The sequence below is a fragment of the Cololabis saira genome, chromosome 4 (assembly GCF_033807715.1).
Source record: "Cololabis saira isolate AMF1-May2022 chromosome 4, fColSai1.1, whole genome shotgun sequence".
Classification (NCBI taxonomy): domain Eukaryota; kingdom Metazoa; phylum Chordata; class Actinopteri; order Beloniformes; family Belonidae; genus Cololabis; species Cololabis saira.
In genome coordinates this window covers 13982060-13998651 of record NC_084590.1, presented here as the reverse complement: position 1 = coordinate 13998651, position 16592 = coordinate 13982060, and the positions used below count along the sequence as shown (strand labels likewise).

Below are 16592 nucleotides of genomic sequence, written 5' to 3'. Positions count from 1 at the left end.
CTGCACGTATCCAAACCCTGCAGAAATAGCGCAGGGAGGGGGTGGTCACGCTGTTAAGACCTTCAGCCAGCCCACCTTTAAATTGGTCCCAGTGAGACGTGAGATCTCAGGCCACAGGGCTGACCTCTACCTCTACACATGTGTATCGCTAAATTAGACTGTGGGAGCTCCAGCGAGAGCCTGCCTGCAGCCAGAGGTGCAGCTCAAGTGTAGGAGACTGTTTTAGAGTACTAAGGTGCTGATGGTGGTAATGGCAAAACTCCAAGCACTGGTAGGAGTTAACCAAAGCCTTCCTGGTGGCTATTTATTCTTCTTAGAAATCACGAGAATTAGAGAAGAAATCAACCAGCCGGTTGTGGGCGTTTCTTCAGATTTAGCGACTTCCCTAGGCTCTGACTTGTCTCTAGACTGTTTTGATCCTATAGACCTCCCTGAGCTGACTTCACTCGTTAATAGAGCTAAGTCAACCACATGTATGTTAGACCCCATCCCGACTCGACTATTCAAAAATGTTTTTTCTCTTATTGGTGCGACAATACTGGACCAAATCAACCTATCCCTAAGCTTAGGATATGTACCACAGGCTTTCAAAGTGGCAGTAATTAAACCTTTACTTAAAAAAACCTTCTCTTGACCCAGACACCTTAGCTAATTATAGGCCAATTTCTAACCTTCCATTTGTATCTAAAATTCTGGAAAAGGCAGTTTCAAGCCAGTTATGTGACTATTTGTATAGAAATGATCTGTTTGAAGTCTTTCAGTCAGGGTTTAGAATGCATCATAGCACAGAGACAGCACTGGTTCGAGTCACGAATGACCTCCTTATGGCCTCAGATAAGGGATTAGTGTCCATACTGGTTCTACTGGACCTCAGTGCTGCTTTTGACACTGTAGATCATGGCATTTTACTGCACAGGTTAGAGCATGTTGTTGGGATTAAAGGGACAGCTCTACGTTGGTTTAAATCATATCTATCTGACAGGTTCCAGTTTGTTCATGTACATGAGGTTTCTTCAGAACAGTCGAGGGTCTGTTATGGTGTTCCGCAGGGTTCAGTGCTAGGGCCAATCTTGTTCAGTTTATACATGCAGCCATTGGGAAGTATAATCCAGAATCACAGCATACACTTTCATTGTTATGCTGATGATACGCAGCTCTACTTGTCTATGAAGCCGGATGAGACAGAACCGTTGGTTAAACTTCAGGCATGTCTTAGGGACATCAAGGACTGGATGTCCGGAAATTTCTTGCTGTTGTGTGCTGCTGACGCCCCCCCCACCTCTGGTCATCCCGCTGCTGCTTCCACCTGCCTGCTGTGTGCTGTTGCCGTCCCTGACCCCCCCAGTCTGGCCTTCGGCAGGAGGGTCCCCCCTTATGAGCCTGGTCCTGCTCAAGGTTTCTTCCCTCCTAAAGGGGAGTTTTTCTTGCCACTGTTTGGCTTAAGGCTTTTCTCCCACTATGGGAGTTTTTACCTGCCATTGTTTATATAATAATTGCTCTGGGGTTTATGTTTATGTTTATGTTTATGTTCATGTTCTGGATCTCTGGAAAGTGTCTAGAGACAACATCTGTTGTATTAGACGCTATATAAATAAAATTGAATTGAATTGAATTGAAAATTGAATTAGAAACTGACTAAGAAATGCACACTTTGGTTTGGTGAATAATGATTATAGCTCTCCAACAGTTTTGTTTTGGAAAGTCATTACATCATTTACGCTATTGTAATAGCGATATTGATCATTACAAAAGTTACGCATGAACACTGATAGCAAAGACATTTAATATGCATTACAGTGTTTGGGGGGTTTACGGAGGCCTGTACTGCTGCAGAGGGCTTCTGTTTGGACAACTTTGATGCCAGAGAACGGACGGTGGGCTCCTATTGTCTCCACGGGCATCTGTCCAGCTTCCACACGTCACTGTCGTACGTACAGAAAGATGTCACGAGTTCCCAGAAAAGATAAGCTCCTGCCAATCAACCGAGGCGGCTGATTCTCTCCCAGACGGATGAGTGATGCTGCGCTGAATGTCACCTCACATACCCCTTTTCAGCCAGGTTGGAGCTGCTGCTGGTCCTGATGCTGGTTCAACTTCGGAACATTTGAAGAACTGGTTTGCATTTCCCGTTCACACGGAGCCACTACACAGCCCTGTGATTTTGCCCCTTTCAGTATGGTTTGAGCCCCTGTAACTGCAGTCTGACCTTCTGTAGAGGACCATGCTGCACAGAGGACACAGATCCAAGTGTTTATCTCATTTTCCCTGAAAACCAATGTCATCTTTCTGTGTTTATAAAGGTTGTCATAAACAACAGTTGGCATCTGTGAACCCTCTTTGCTATGCTGACCAGCGTTTCCAAATGTTGACCGAGATTTATGAATGTTGGCTACAAACAGGATTTATAGCCACTGTTTTGAGCGGGACCAATAAACGGCGGTGGGTGATAATAAAGCACCCAACAATGCTCATGAATGATGATGATTATAATTTCTTTCTATCCATCAAATTTCACCATCAAATTAGTTTTGAACGCCAGTCAACGGCCACAGTGCAGCAAGACAGCTGGTCTCCTCAACCAACCACCGCTGCTGCTGGATTTTAATGTCCAGTCTTTGTTAATTCCTCGTCATTCGTCACTTCTCTATGGGCTTGACAAGACTCACCAAAGACAATCACAGTGCTTTGGCTGGACATGACGATCCCACCACCGGCCCCTGGCCACGTTGAATTGAGCACAGCAGAGTTTTTAGGTCAGCGTGACACCAGTTTCCCACTGCTTTCCTGGGAAACACCCAATATGTGCTCTGGACAACTGAGCAAGGTTATGATCGTTCTTACCCTTGACCATCACTCCAAATTGCTGAGTTTTTGGGGGGTTCATAACCCATAATAATTATTGTTTTCATTTAAACAAAATATAGCTCAAAAAACAGCTTTTAATCATGCACAAGCACCCTCACCATGCCAAAGCAATTATATAAACCAGTTTAAAATAACCCCCCCTGGGGTTTAATAACATCAAAACATGGAGCTAATCACTGCAAAGAAGATAAAATAATGTAAAGATGAAATTTAAAATGGATATTAAACATCTTAAAAGCCAGTCCATGAAGGCCTGGATCATGTCTCTGAAAGGTGTCCTCCCATCTCACTGCAGACCGATGCCTCGCCGGCTGCCGAGATGCCAGTACAGATGGACAGAATGGAGATCAGGCCAACAGCAATGTCTGTGGAGCTAAACTCCCGGTAACTTGTGCCAGAGAAGCACCGCACCACGTTGAGGTCGGGCCCATGTGGCACTCGAGCCCTGGCAGCGAGAACAGGGGGCCCCTTGTTCGGCAGAGGCATGTTGACAGGAAACATAATGCATTCACATGATAACAAGGAAGAGAATGCATCACACTCATACTGCCCTGCTTTTTTCTCCCTTACATACTGTATGCATCTTTACATAGACGAGGGCCAAGGCACGGACGCACACTAATCTACCTTACATGGACACAAACACACACGCTTTTTCACACAAACATGCACGCTCCATCACAAACCACTCGGTGTCTGGTGCAGAACGGCCTGATTGCTGGTCTCATCACCAAGGAGACCAGCATTAAGCGGGCGCCTGGCAGAGAGACTGGCATTTAGCATTGAGGACCCCATAAAGCTTTCAGGCAGAGTCTACAGGCCTTTTCAATGAACACAGAGAGGGAGAGAGAGTCGCATGGGTAACAGGACGAAAAACAGAGGAAGGAGGGAGAATGAAATAGTGCTCGACAATGACATTAAAGGCAGAATGATTTAGGGAAAGACGAGAGCAGAGAGCGGGTTGGAAACAGTTAGAGGAGAAACAAACACTATTCCTGCAGGGAAAACAAAAGGAGGGGCAAAAAGAGCTAGAAAATGAATATGCTGTTGGGGAGAAGAGGGAAACGGGAATGCAGCAGCAGCTTGAAAAGTGTTCTTATTTTACACTGACAAGTGTTTTACAGCGCTGACTGAATAACCACAGAGTGATGTTTCTAACTAACATAAAACACCATCTGAGTGTTAAGAGGCGCATGTGTGAATTTGACTGACGTCACCAATGAGGCAAGCTATTAATACTCAAGCCCACCTGAGTCTCCTCCAGGCAAAAGGAGAGAAATGCAGTGTAAATTAACTATGAAAATAGAGATCTTTTTTTACATATATTTTCATTAAAAACTCCCAAGGCTGTGGCGGAAGAAACGAAATTAAAAAAGGGAAAAATCAAGCATTTGCGCCTGAATCCTTTGCCTTCGGCTCAGAAAATAGATGATTAAGGGATAAAACGGAAGCAAACAAGTGTTAAAAGGTTAAAGAGAGAGGGATTTGAGCCGTCATGAATGCCAAATGATTTCTGAGCTGAGGAGAATAAGCTGTAGAATAGGTAATAAGAGGAGAGATGGGAAGAGAAGAGTGTTGATATTTACACCCTCCTCACCCCTATCAAACGTCACGTTTGCCACACCGGAGAAAAAAAAGAAAAAGTAAAAAACAATTATTCATGTATTTTTGCTTTATTGAACATAGCCGTCCCTTGAAATACAGTACAAACTGTATATGCACATTAGTCAATTTTAGTGTTAAAGATCTAGTTTAAAACAAAACCAAGCCATTTCAGTCCTGGAGAGATCTCTGTCCAGTGGGATGGGCGGTATAGACTAAAAAATGTATCACGATAATTTCTGGCATTTATCCCGATAACGATAAAAAAAAATACCAATTCAACTCCACCTTTTCAACTATAAATCTATCTCACTCTCAGATCCGCCATGTTTGTTACACAAAAACTTCATCAACGGGAATTTATTCTTTCTTTCTTTCTTTCTTTCTTTCTTTCTTTCTTTCTTTCTTTCTTTCTTTCTTTCTTTCTTTCTTTCTTTCTTTCTTTCTTTCTTTCTTTCTTTCTTTCTTTCTTTCTTTCTTTCTTTCTTTCCTTCCTTCCTTCCTTCCTTCCTCCCTCCCTCCCTCCCTCCCTCCCTCCCTCCCTCCCTCCCTTCCTTCTTTCCTCCTGCTCTCACCTTCCTTCTTCCCGTCATCTTTTCTCCCTTCGTTCCTTCGTTCCTTCCTTCCTTCCTTCCTTCCTTCCAAAAATCAGTTTTACACAAAAACGTCATCAAGGGGAATTTATCGTTTTTATCGCGAGATGACAAATTCTTATCGTGAGGAATTTTTTTGACGGTATATCGTGAACGGTAAAATATCACCCATTCCTACTGTCCAGACGACACTGCTTTAAAAGCACGTCAGACGGCCGTCCGTGCTCACTGGGCTACTGAATCCAAACAGGGTCTGCAGTGGATCAAGATCATTTTTTTCAACAATCAAATTGTAAACCCCAATTGATTATTTTCTTGTCTTCCTTCAGATGAACCAGATACACATTTTTTGCATTCTAGAAAAACAGTCAGACACAGGTGCTTCCACACCGCTCCATCTGGGACATCCGACCCTTCTAACCACCATCTTAGTAAAATACAGGAGCCAGGACCGCCGAGGTGAGTTCGGCCTCGCAGAACCAGCAGTGACTCCTTGTTCTTTGATCTACAGTATATGGTCTGTTCATAATCATGACCCTCGATATGATTACCCTCTAAAACCTACCAGTGTTTCTCTCTGGTTGCTTTTAGAGCGTCTTCCACCCGCCTCTGAGATGGGGAGTCTGGTGGAAATGTGACAAAACCACCCCAACTTTGATAAAAACATAACGTCTGAATACGACAACTTAGTCCATGCTATTTTCTAATAGCAAACACTTTAGGAGTCTTAAATAGAGATGGAGGAGAGGTACTGTACCATGTTACTCTCTGATATCCTGTACAACCAACAGGAGCTAGTGATAACTTAATTAATTAGTTGTTGAACTTTTGCCAAGTTTATTCTTGCCAAACCTGACTGTCTACATTGTCCATTGTTCTTTCAATCAACATTCAGCAACTGTCAGGTCAAAATTCCTGCATGGAAGAGTGAGGCCCTTCTCAGCCACCACACTAGACAGAAGTGAAGCTGAAAATAGATGGGTTTCATCTGCATTTGTGTCCTTTTGAATTAACGGTACAGTTATAAATATAACCGAGTCACTGTTTTAGTTTGTTATTTAACATAATGAAGAAATGTATGAATATGAAGGGTAATTCTCTGACAGAGACCCGCACAACCTGGATTCTGTTTTCCTGCACTTTACAATTAGAAATATCCATTGGGCTAAGATACTGAGAGACAACAATAGACACACCTGCACTAGTTTGTTATGCCATGACTTAAAACCAGATTTCCTCTTTATTTAATCTCTAGACTTTCAACCAAATGTCATATATATTATTTTATAACATGCCTATAACCGGCTTAAAGGTGACCTATTATGGCATTTCATGTATATTTTAAACAGGCCTTGAATGTCTTAAAAACAATCTAAAGCTTGTTTTTTCTACATAAATCATAAATCCAGCCTGTGGGCCCTGTCACTAGTTTTACCGCTTCTAACCTCTTTTTCTGTGCCTCATTTTTAGGGAAGGGGGGGCTATGATAATGAGGCTCTGTGCTGATTGGCTCCCTGAATGACATGTAGCAGGGGAGGAGAATAAACCCTCGCTCCGCCAGAGCAGCCCGAGCCTGTAAATAAATCCCAACACTGAATTGTCACAAATGGCAACTTTATTGTTAAAAAAATAAAATATGAGTTGTATATAAATAACATTTATGCACTATTTCAGCTGGATCTACCCGACGGATGCTGAACGCTGGCCCCGGAGCCACGCCGGGCGCCCGGGAGCAGCGCGCATCACCGCGGCTTTAACGGGGGAATCTGAACGGTTCCGACCGGCCGGGACCGCAGGAACCGGCCTGGACTGGTAGCAGGGACTCCCGGGGACCGACCAGCGGAATTTCAGCCGGATCTGCCCGGCGGATGCTGCGCGACGGGCGCCGCAACGCCACGGCGGGCGCACAGATCGGCTCCGCGGCGCATCCCCGGCGCATCGCCCGTTACCGGTGATCAAACCGACAGATTTGCCTGAAAATCTCGGAGGGTGAAGCTGGTCCGACCTGGGACAGACCCCCGAGGACCCAGCTCCCAAACCACCCGGGAACCTGGATGATTTAACCCGGATCCGCTCCGCCGCGGCGCCGCGTCCGACTGGCTGAAGGAAGGACCGCTCCAGCAGCGGATAGAGCTGGTTGTGGGCGTGGTTTCAGCAGCGGAGGCTGAACCTATGGAAATCTGCTCCTGTCGTTACGTAACGACGGGAGCAGATTCTAATCGGCTCAAAAAAAACCACGTGACACTGGGGGACTCTGTCCGGCGGGGGTCAGAGAGCTTGCAGAAATTCATGGTATTTTGTCTCCCCTGTGCTGGCAGGGTGAGGGGAGACCACTTTATATATGTTAAAACAAGAAAAAACGTGTTTTTCATAATAGGTCCCCTTTAAGGATGCATTCTCCACAGCCTGTCCGATTATCTTAAAGATTTTTAATTTGTCTCTGACATCTGGATCTTTTGCAGATGGCTTTAAGCATGCAGTTGTGCACCCACAGCTAAAGAAATCCAATTTGGAAACTACATCTCTAGTGAACTATAGACCTATATCTGAGCTCTCCTTTCTATCTGAGGCCTTGGAGAAAGTGATCTCTACACATTTGATATCATTTATAATAGGAAAGGGTATTTTCAGCAGCTTTCAGTATGGTGTGACTAATTACCGCTAAGTTTGATTTTGATTTTATTAGACTTAAATGCTGCCTTTGATACTGTTGACCATAGCATCCTGCATCGTTTGGGGTCATGTGTTGGGATTTTAGATTCAGCCCTTAGCTTGTTACATTCACTAACAAAAATGTTTCAGTCATTCTGAATAAATTTACCCCCTCAGTTACTCAGCTCAGTTGTGGCGTACCACATGGCTTAGTACATGGTCTTCTCCCTTTCTCTATTTAAATGCTACCTCTTGGCAAGCTTATTCAGGACCGGGCTGTAAATTACCATTTTTATGCTGATGACAGTCAACTGTACATGCCCATAGAAACCTCAGATTCCAGCAGCCTTGCAAATCTCACAGCTCGTATCTCTGACATTCAATCCTGGATGGTTGTTTTTGGTCCCCCAGATGTTCTATTGTTTTTAGTGATTTCCCAGATAATATCAAACAAACTTTGTTTTAATACTCATTTCAAACGTAGTTCAGTCTCGTTTCTTCCAGCTTAAGGCAATAGCTAAAATCATGTCATTTCTCTCAACAGTTGTTTTACAAAAGGTTATGCATGCCGTTTTCTACTCTTGCCTGGACTACTGTAATTCACTATATTCATATATATATATATGTTCCCTCCATCGCCTCTAATTAATTCAAAATAATCCGGCAAGACTCATTACTGGTAAAAAAGTATGAGCACATCTCCCCTGTACTTCCTTCCCTTCACTCGCTTCCTGTTGGATTATGTATTGACCTCAAAATCCTATTGATCCCCTTCAAAACTTCAAATGTTCTTCTTACCCCAATTTACATGTCGGACCTGCTGACCTTGTATGTGCCTTCCCGACCTGTGAGATCCATAAATAGCTCCTATCTAACTATTCCCATATCACAGTTTGTCACAAAGGGAGATGGGCCTTTTTCTATTAGAGCCTCAGCCTCATTGAACTCTTTTACCTGCTGCACTCAACATTACTTGATACTTAATATTCTTAATATTAGCATTCTCACATGATTATTTTATATTTACTCTCAGACCCAATGTCCATTGCATCCCTATTCATTTTTTGTGGAACCTGACCATTGCCTGCACAACGAATCTTGGGAAGGGACGGTGTTCCGGCAGTGCGTCAGAAAGTTGAGCCAAATGAGGCCGTTGCCAAACGAGAGTGTTGACCGCGAGGCAGTAATCCAATCAATGTTGGCATCACTGTCTGCATCATTGCAATGAGAAGACTTTTTCTTATTGCACGTAGGAAAAAAAGAAGAAAAAGTTCATTGCTGCTTTTGCAGATTACAACAGTACATCAAACTGCCATGTTGACATTCTTAAATACTGATAGAAAAGCGGGTGGATTTCCCCATCCTGCTACCGTAACACTGGATTCACCCAGTTCCTTCAGCTGAGTTTTCTCCACAGGTTTAACAGCGCAACAGCAACAATCTTCTTCTGCTTACTCAACATCCTCGAAATCTGAACCAGGTAGTTGTATTTCATACTTAAGTTGTCCTGAAAAAACTCAAAGTCCAAGCAGGTATGTTTGTGATTGGTTACAGTATGGTACACATAACAGTATTGCAAGTATCTCAAACTATTTTATCAGTTAAGTGTTTGATTAATCCCGGGCCACACCTAACATCTATGCCTCCAACCAACCATCAGGCCTTACACTCCAATTTTATTTATGAAATTATTATTATTATTAAGCTGTGTTCCTTTTTCCCAGCAGGTGCCCCTGTTCTGTTATTGCTGTTTTCGGTTCTTTTCTGTCCTCTCAACCCCCAACCAGTCAAGGCAGATGGCCGTCCTTCCTGAATCAGGATCTGCCAGATGTTTCTCCTTGTTAAAAGGGGAGCTTTTCCTTTCCACAGTTGCCTGGTGCTTTCTCAGGATGAGGAGTTCTGTAAAAGCAAAGTTTTGATGCAATCTGTTGATTTTCTTAGCTAGGCGAATATTATTATTGTTATCTTTATTGGTTTAATATCAATTGGACACATTTGGAGTTGAATTCTATCTTTGAATCACCTTCAAAGCTGAATTGAATTGAGTTCAACTGAACAGAATTCTGTGCTGCTACTTTAGGCACTTTGTAACATTGAACATTGTTTAGAAAAGTGCTATGAAAATAAAATTCTATTGTAAATAGTCTAAAGCCTTTGACACAGTTTGAACTGTGAACTGTGGTCTCGAGCATGCTGTTGGTTGGTTCTCCAACTACTTGTCTGGATACTGGTTACCTAAACCGGACCAATCTTTTGGAGAAAATGTGAAATGGGAAAGAAGAAGATTTTTCATCTATTCTATAGAGGAATAACAGCTTTTTCTTCTCAGGAATGCAGAAAGGAAGAATAATATTTCATATTAGTCATGAGGGGATGAATTACTTAGTTTTTTTCTAGATGCACTTAGTATGTCGATTTTTGCTGTACAGTTTCATATTTTAATTTGAGTGTTAATGGCAATTGATAACATTTTGGTGCCATCACCAGCAGTCGTTTAAAGAAGTGCATATGCTGGAACCAATTTTTAAAAACCAGAGGTCACCCGTTGATTCTACCTCATTCTCAGTTTCAGACTTCAGGGTGTCAAACCAGGTCTTTTCTTGAGTATTTCCTCTCACCTTCCATTTCTATTTTTCCATGTTTTTCCATTGTACTGATTCCGTTATTCTCTTAGCATCAGAATGTAGCTCTCAGCTCACTATCCCCAGCCTCCTAGTGCATGTGATGCTTTGATTACTAATCATTAAACACTTACTATTAAACATGTGCGCCTCATCTCATCTTGAAAACCAACTCACAAAATACATTTTTCATCTTAATGGAAAGAAGGAGCAATTAAAGTTGGAGTCATTTTTCCTCCCTGCTGTGGATGGCAGAGGTTCAGTCTCTTTCTGTCTTGGCTCTGCCATGCAACCTGTATTCATGAGCTTTTATCAAAGCACTATTTTGTTATAACAATAGTGAATAGGACCGTGTGTGGTTGTGCAGGCACAATGATGGCTGTCTCAATGGGTCCTGCTATTCTACACTATCCTCAGTTAAACAAAGAGTATTTTTTCCCCTATTGTACTACATCTTTCTCATCACCCTGTTACAGTCATAAGGACAAGCTACATTTTTCCCTGCTTCTGCCATAATCTTTCTCAGGCTCGCTCCCCATACAGCTCTATTCTGTTGGTTTACGCAGCAGAAAAGCAGCAGAAAAGAGGACTCAACCCCCAACACCGGCTAATGGAGCCTCAAATTCCAAAGGGAAAATTATCCTCTAAATATTAAAAAAAAAAAAAACACGCCTTGAAATAGAACAGTGCTCCTGGTTATTACAGCACCCAAGGGCCGAACACAAAGGCTTCATTGATCATCTCATGTCATTGTTAAAATCCCGCGTTTCATCTCACAGCTTTAATAAAGGGAAAATGTCAACCGTTTACAGGCCAGAGAAGATGGATCATTTGATATTCTGCTATTGATTATGAGATATGTTTATGAGGAGTTAGACTGCAGCCTGCAGATCCCTGTGAGGACACTCTCTGTCCTGCTCCCTCACACTGCCATTTCTCTCTGCAGCAATATCATGCAGAGCCACTTTTGATCATCTCAACACTCGCACTGTTGTCCTTACGAACGCTGCATCACTACAGAGCAATGGCAGTGAGCTGTAATCGCACATCATTGTTGCTTCACTGTAATTACAGCTGTGATAGTGCACAGAGAGAAAACGACTTAATAGTCTTTGGGTAATTACCCCAATTGGCTAGATGGTGGCTAATTGGATTGTTTGACATTGTGTGGATGTGTACATATTATAATGTATGTGTTTGTGTGGGAGGCACTTGACAATGAAAAGATAAACACAGTAAACTACATTAGCGACAGCAGCGCAACATGAGGACAGAGTTTGCAACCAATTTTTCTATTTTTAAAGCATACATTTATTATGTTCCCACTAGACTTTACTAAAGGAATCCAGATCAAATAGTTTTTACTTTTTATACTTTTTAGTTGTCAGTTCTTGCTTTGTCCAATAATAAAAAGCTGATTATTGGACGGAATGGCTACTTTTTAAGACTCTTCATCAAGGCCAGGCAAGTTTATTTGCACAGCACATTTCATATACAAGACAATTCAAAGAGCTTTACATAAAAACATTTTGAAAAATGCATGAAGTAAAGGAGTTTAAAAGCAGAATTAAAAACAAACAGACATAAGTGGAAAAGAATAAAACAAATGAGATGCAAGAAATCAGGGTTGTAGTGCATTTTGGGAGATTACTGAAATGCAGCAGTAAATAAAAAGGTTTTCAGCCTTCACTTAAAGCAACTGAGAGATCATGAAACGTCATGATGTATTCTGGTCCTAGACCATTCAGAAATGTATAAATCAACAGCAGGATTTTAACATCTATTCTGTGATAGACAAGAAGCCAGTATAAATATCTAAGAGATGGAGTTATAGTCCACTCTCTTGGTCTTAGTGAGGACTCGGGCCGCAGCGTTCTGAACTAACTGCAGCTGTTCGATGGATTTTTTTAGGGAGACCCCTGAGAACCGCGTTACTTTAGTCCAGACTACTGAAGATAAAAGTATGGACAAGTTTTTTCTAAGTCCTGCTGAGTCATCAGTCCTTTAATCTTCAATATATTCTTTAGGTGATAATAGACTTCACTACTTTACTTAATATGGCTGTTAAAATTCAGGTCTGAGTCCAGAACCCCTCCCAGATTTCTGGCTTGGTTATTTGTTTTTAACGTTACTGTTTGAAGCTGAGTTCTGACTAATAATCTTTCTTCCTTGGCTCCAAACACTGTTATTCTGACACATCCACTCTTTAATTTGATCAATGGATCTGATCAATGTTTGAATTGGATTATAGTCTCCTGGTGAGACAGTTATATAGATTTGTGTATCATCTGCATAATTATGGTAACACATTTTGTTATTTTTTTTCTTAATTTGAGCAAGTGGCAGCATATAGAAGTTAAACAACAGAGACCCCAGAGTTGAACCTTGGGGAACTTCACATGTTGTTTTTGTTATCTCAGATCTGTTGTTACCTAAATACACAAAAAAGTCCCTGTATTTTAGATAGGACTCTAACGAGGCAAGTGCTCTGCCAGAAAGTCCCACCCAGTTCTTCAACCAGTCTATCAAGATGTTATGGTCGGCCGTGTCGAATGCACTGAGATCCAGTAAGACCAAGCCTGAAATGTTGCTGGATAGCTCAGTGTAGGGCTGGGCGATATATCGAGATTTTAATATATATCGATATATTTTCAAACGCGATATGGTACAAGACAATATCGTTTATATCGATTTATAAAAAAAAAAAAAATTATTATTTTTTTTTTTTTTTATGATTTTGATATAGCTTATTTTGTGACAAATTGACTTGAATGTTTTATTTGAGATTTGCACAAATGTTTTGTTATTTGCACAACTGTCAACCTCAGTGGAAAAGTCTGCCTGTTACTGTCTACATTGTATTAATTGTACAGTGTATTTTAATTTAATTGTTATGCAGGAAAGGGATATTTGTTTTATTTGATTCAAGAAGCATTTTATTCTATATATGCAGGCAGTTTATTTTTATTTCATTTGTTTTATACATTTTGATATTGTGCAGACCTCTGTTAATAAAGGTACCTGTGTGACATTTGGCACGAGGCATTGTATTAAAAATGACTGTTTTTTTTAAGGGTTTGCCTCAGAAAAAATTGAAGCTAACAGAGATGCTCTGCTATAATGCTTTGGGGGAAACCCCAATTATGGCACAGAAAAAATATCGAGATATATATCGAGTATCGCCATTTAGCTAGAAAATATCGAGATATGACTTTTGGTCCATATCGCCCAGCCCTAGCTCAGTGGGTTAAGCGCATGCCATTTACAGAGACTATAGTCCTCATGCAGGTAGTGGAGTGCAGGTTCAAATCCCAGCCTGTCGCTCTGTACTGCAAGTCTTCCACCATCTCCCTACCCATTTCCTGTTACCCTGTCAACAGTAATGAACAGAGTGCGTGCATTACTGTTGTTTTTGGCAATGATATCAGAAAAATATGATTGCTTTGCATTCCTCAGCTCCATATTATACACGCCATATTATAAATAGTATCAAGGCCGTAACAATTTTTTTCACAATTTAAGATTACGGAGTGTCTTCAGTTTTTTTATTTTTTTGTAATTTCCCAGCTGATAAGAGCAAACCTCATTCATCATGCAGCTGGAAAAAACAATGACAGAGGATTTTTTTTCTGCTCATGTTTTCCATTTCTACTAAAATTGAATCATTCTGAAATAATTATCTCAGCTGAAACAATCTCGGCTTCTGTTTTCCACTGAGAGGGTTTTTAAAAAGGCCAAATGAAAGCTCTCTTTTTAACTAAAGAGCTTTTACTTTGAGGTTTAGGACCATATATGCGCTTCACTTTAATCCATCTGAATATATTAAATATATCTCAACTTCCTCAAGAAATCAATTATTGATCCAGGCGTCTTGCCTACACCGATGATGCCTGAATGGATTAGACCCATTACAAGAAAAAGGAAGTATACCTACACAGCTAGAGGAGGAGAACCAAGACTTTTAGAGATTTAAAAAAAATCATGTATTTTTCAAGATAATTCCTCTCTGAGATTATATTCATACTGAAATTCTCTGTGATTGAAGTTATAAATTCATAAGGAAAGACTTTCTGTGGGCCAAGGAACCATATGGCCTCACTGAATGGTTGGATCGTCCTATCTGCATCCATCCATGCCACTAAACAGGCTTACATTCATCCTTACATTAATGCAGTGATCCTGGGATAAAAAAAACAACTAAATCCAGTTTCAATGTTAAATACGACTGCCTGCAGCAGCTGTATAATACATGGAAAGGGGAATCTTTGGTTCAATGACAATGATACTATACGACTGAAAAAAGTGATATAGCATAGTTCTTAATTGAAGAAAATGTATGTAAATTTTTTAAATAAAGATGTGATTTCTCATTTGGGATTTTTCACATCTTGACATCAACCCAAACCCTCAGCTCTTTATAGTTTGTACCTACAAAAGGTAAAAAAAAAAAAACTGTCCTGATTCATAGTCCCGCTAACAAGCTCTTCTGTATGAAATGTGCTTCTCTTTTATTTATTTATTTATTTTTCCTGAAGTAAGAAATATTAAACTAAAAATGTGATCTCAGGATTACATTTTCTGTTTTTTCCAGAAGATGTAGTTTTTTGCAGATGATGCAGTGCAGCATGTCCAAATCTTAGACCATGATTCTCAGTTGGGAAAGATTGGAATACCTTTATTTAATGTTAAGGGACGCTGTAACGCCAGGTAAAATTTCCGTGCCAATAAAGAGATTCTGATTCTGATAAGCTATCCAGGATGGGAGTGGGGAGTGGAGGTGCTGCCCGAAATGGTGGAGTTCACGCATCTTGGGATTTTGTTCATAAGAGAGAAGAATGGAGTCCGATATCACCAGGCAGATCAGTGCAGCATTATTGCATGATGTAGTTACGTGGACTGATCTGCTGTGGTGGTGAGAAGGCTGAGCTGAAAGGCCAGGTTCTCCGTTTATCAGTCAATCCATGTTCCTGCCCTCACCTACTGTGGCTCGTAACCAGAGCTGGGTAGAGTAGCCAAAAATTGTACTCAAGTAAAAGTACTGTTACTTCAGAATATTAACGTCTGATTTATTTTTTTACACAACCATTCAAACAGACAAAAGTACAAAATAATCATCTTCAGGCAAATTAAATCAATAAAATAATAAAATAAATTAAAATTAATACAAAATAAAAAAATTGCTTAAATTAAAATAATCTTAACGTAAATTCAAGTACTATAATAAATAATAAAATAAATAAAATAACAGAATAAAAAAATAAATTAAGCACAAGTAGCACAAAATTTCAAGCCTTTGTACTTTTCTTTTTTAACCAGAACTAGAACAAGCCCATGAACTCATAGAAACTCTGTGTGTGTTTGAGTCTGTGTAAATGTGACAAAACATGCAAAAATAAACATTTTTTCCAAAGAATCACTCAGTGATGTCATTAGATACGCGGATAAAAGGGATAAAAGAAAAGTAACGAACCCAACGTAGCCTAATGTAGCGGAGTAAGAGTAACAGTTTCTCCTTCACAAATCTACTCAAGTAAAAGTAAAAAGTATAGTGATTCAAAACTACTCCTAAAAGTACAAAATTTCCCAAACCTTACTCAAGTAAATGTAACGGAGTAAATGTAACTCGTTACTACCCTCCTCTGCTCGTAACTGCACGGTGGGTGGACTCTCTCTTAACGATAGGGTGACATCATGGTTCATGCACCTGGTGCCTCCTGAGTGACCCCCTTGAGAGATGTTTCAGGCATGTTCACCTGGGAGAAGGCCCCGAGGCGGCTGAGGACACGCTAGAGGAGCCGGCTGGGGAGGAAGAGGTCTGGCCGTTTCTGCTTAGGCAGTTGCCTCTGCCACCCCAACCCAGATAACCAAAAGTGGGATGGATGGATGGATGGATGGATGGATGGATGGATGGATGGATGGATGGATGGATGGATGGATGGATGGATGGATGGATGGATGGATGGATGGATGGATGGATGGATGGATGGATGGATGGATGGATGGATGGATGGATGGATGGATGGATGGATGGACACCGTACACACTTGGGACACCAACAAATGCCCCCTAGGGATGGGCGGTATGGACTAAAAAATGTATCACGATAATTTCTGGCATTTATCCCGATAACGATAAAAAAATACCAATACAAAAACGTCATCAACGGGAATTTATCTTTCTTTCTTTCTTTCTTTCTTTCTTTCTTTCTTTCTTTCTTTCTTTCTTTCTTTCTTTCTTTCTTTCTTTCTTTCTTTCTTTC

At 40.9% G+C, this 16592-nt stretch overlaps 1 protein-coding gene across 2 annotated transcripts in view; it reads right to left on the bottom strand.

The window, feature by feature from the left end:
- The window catches only part of igsf11 (immunoglobulin superfamily member 11), a 170371-nt gene that overhangs the window by 135589 nt on the left and 18190 nt on the right, over positions 1 to 16592 (bottom strand). The window lies entirely within an intron of this gene.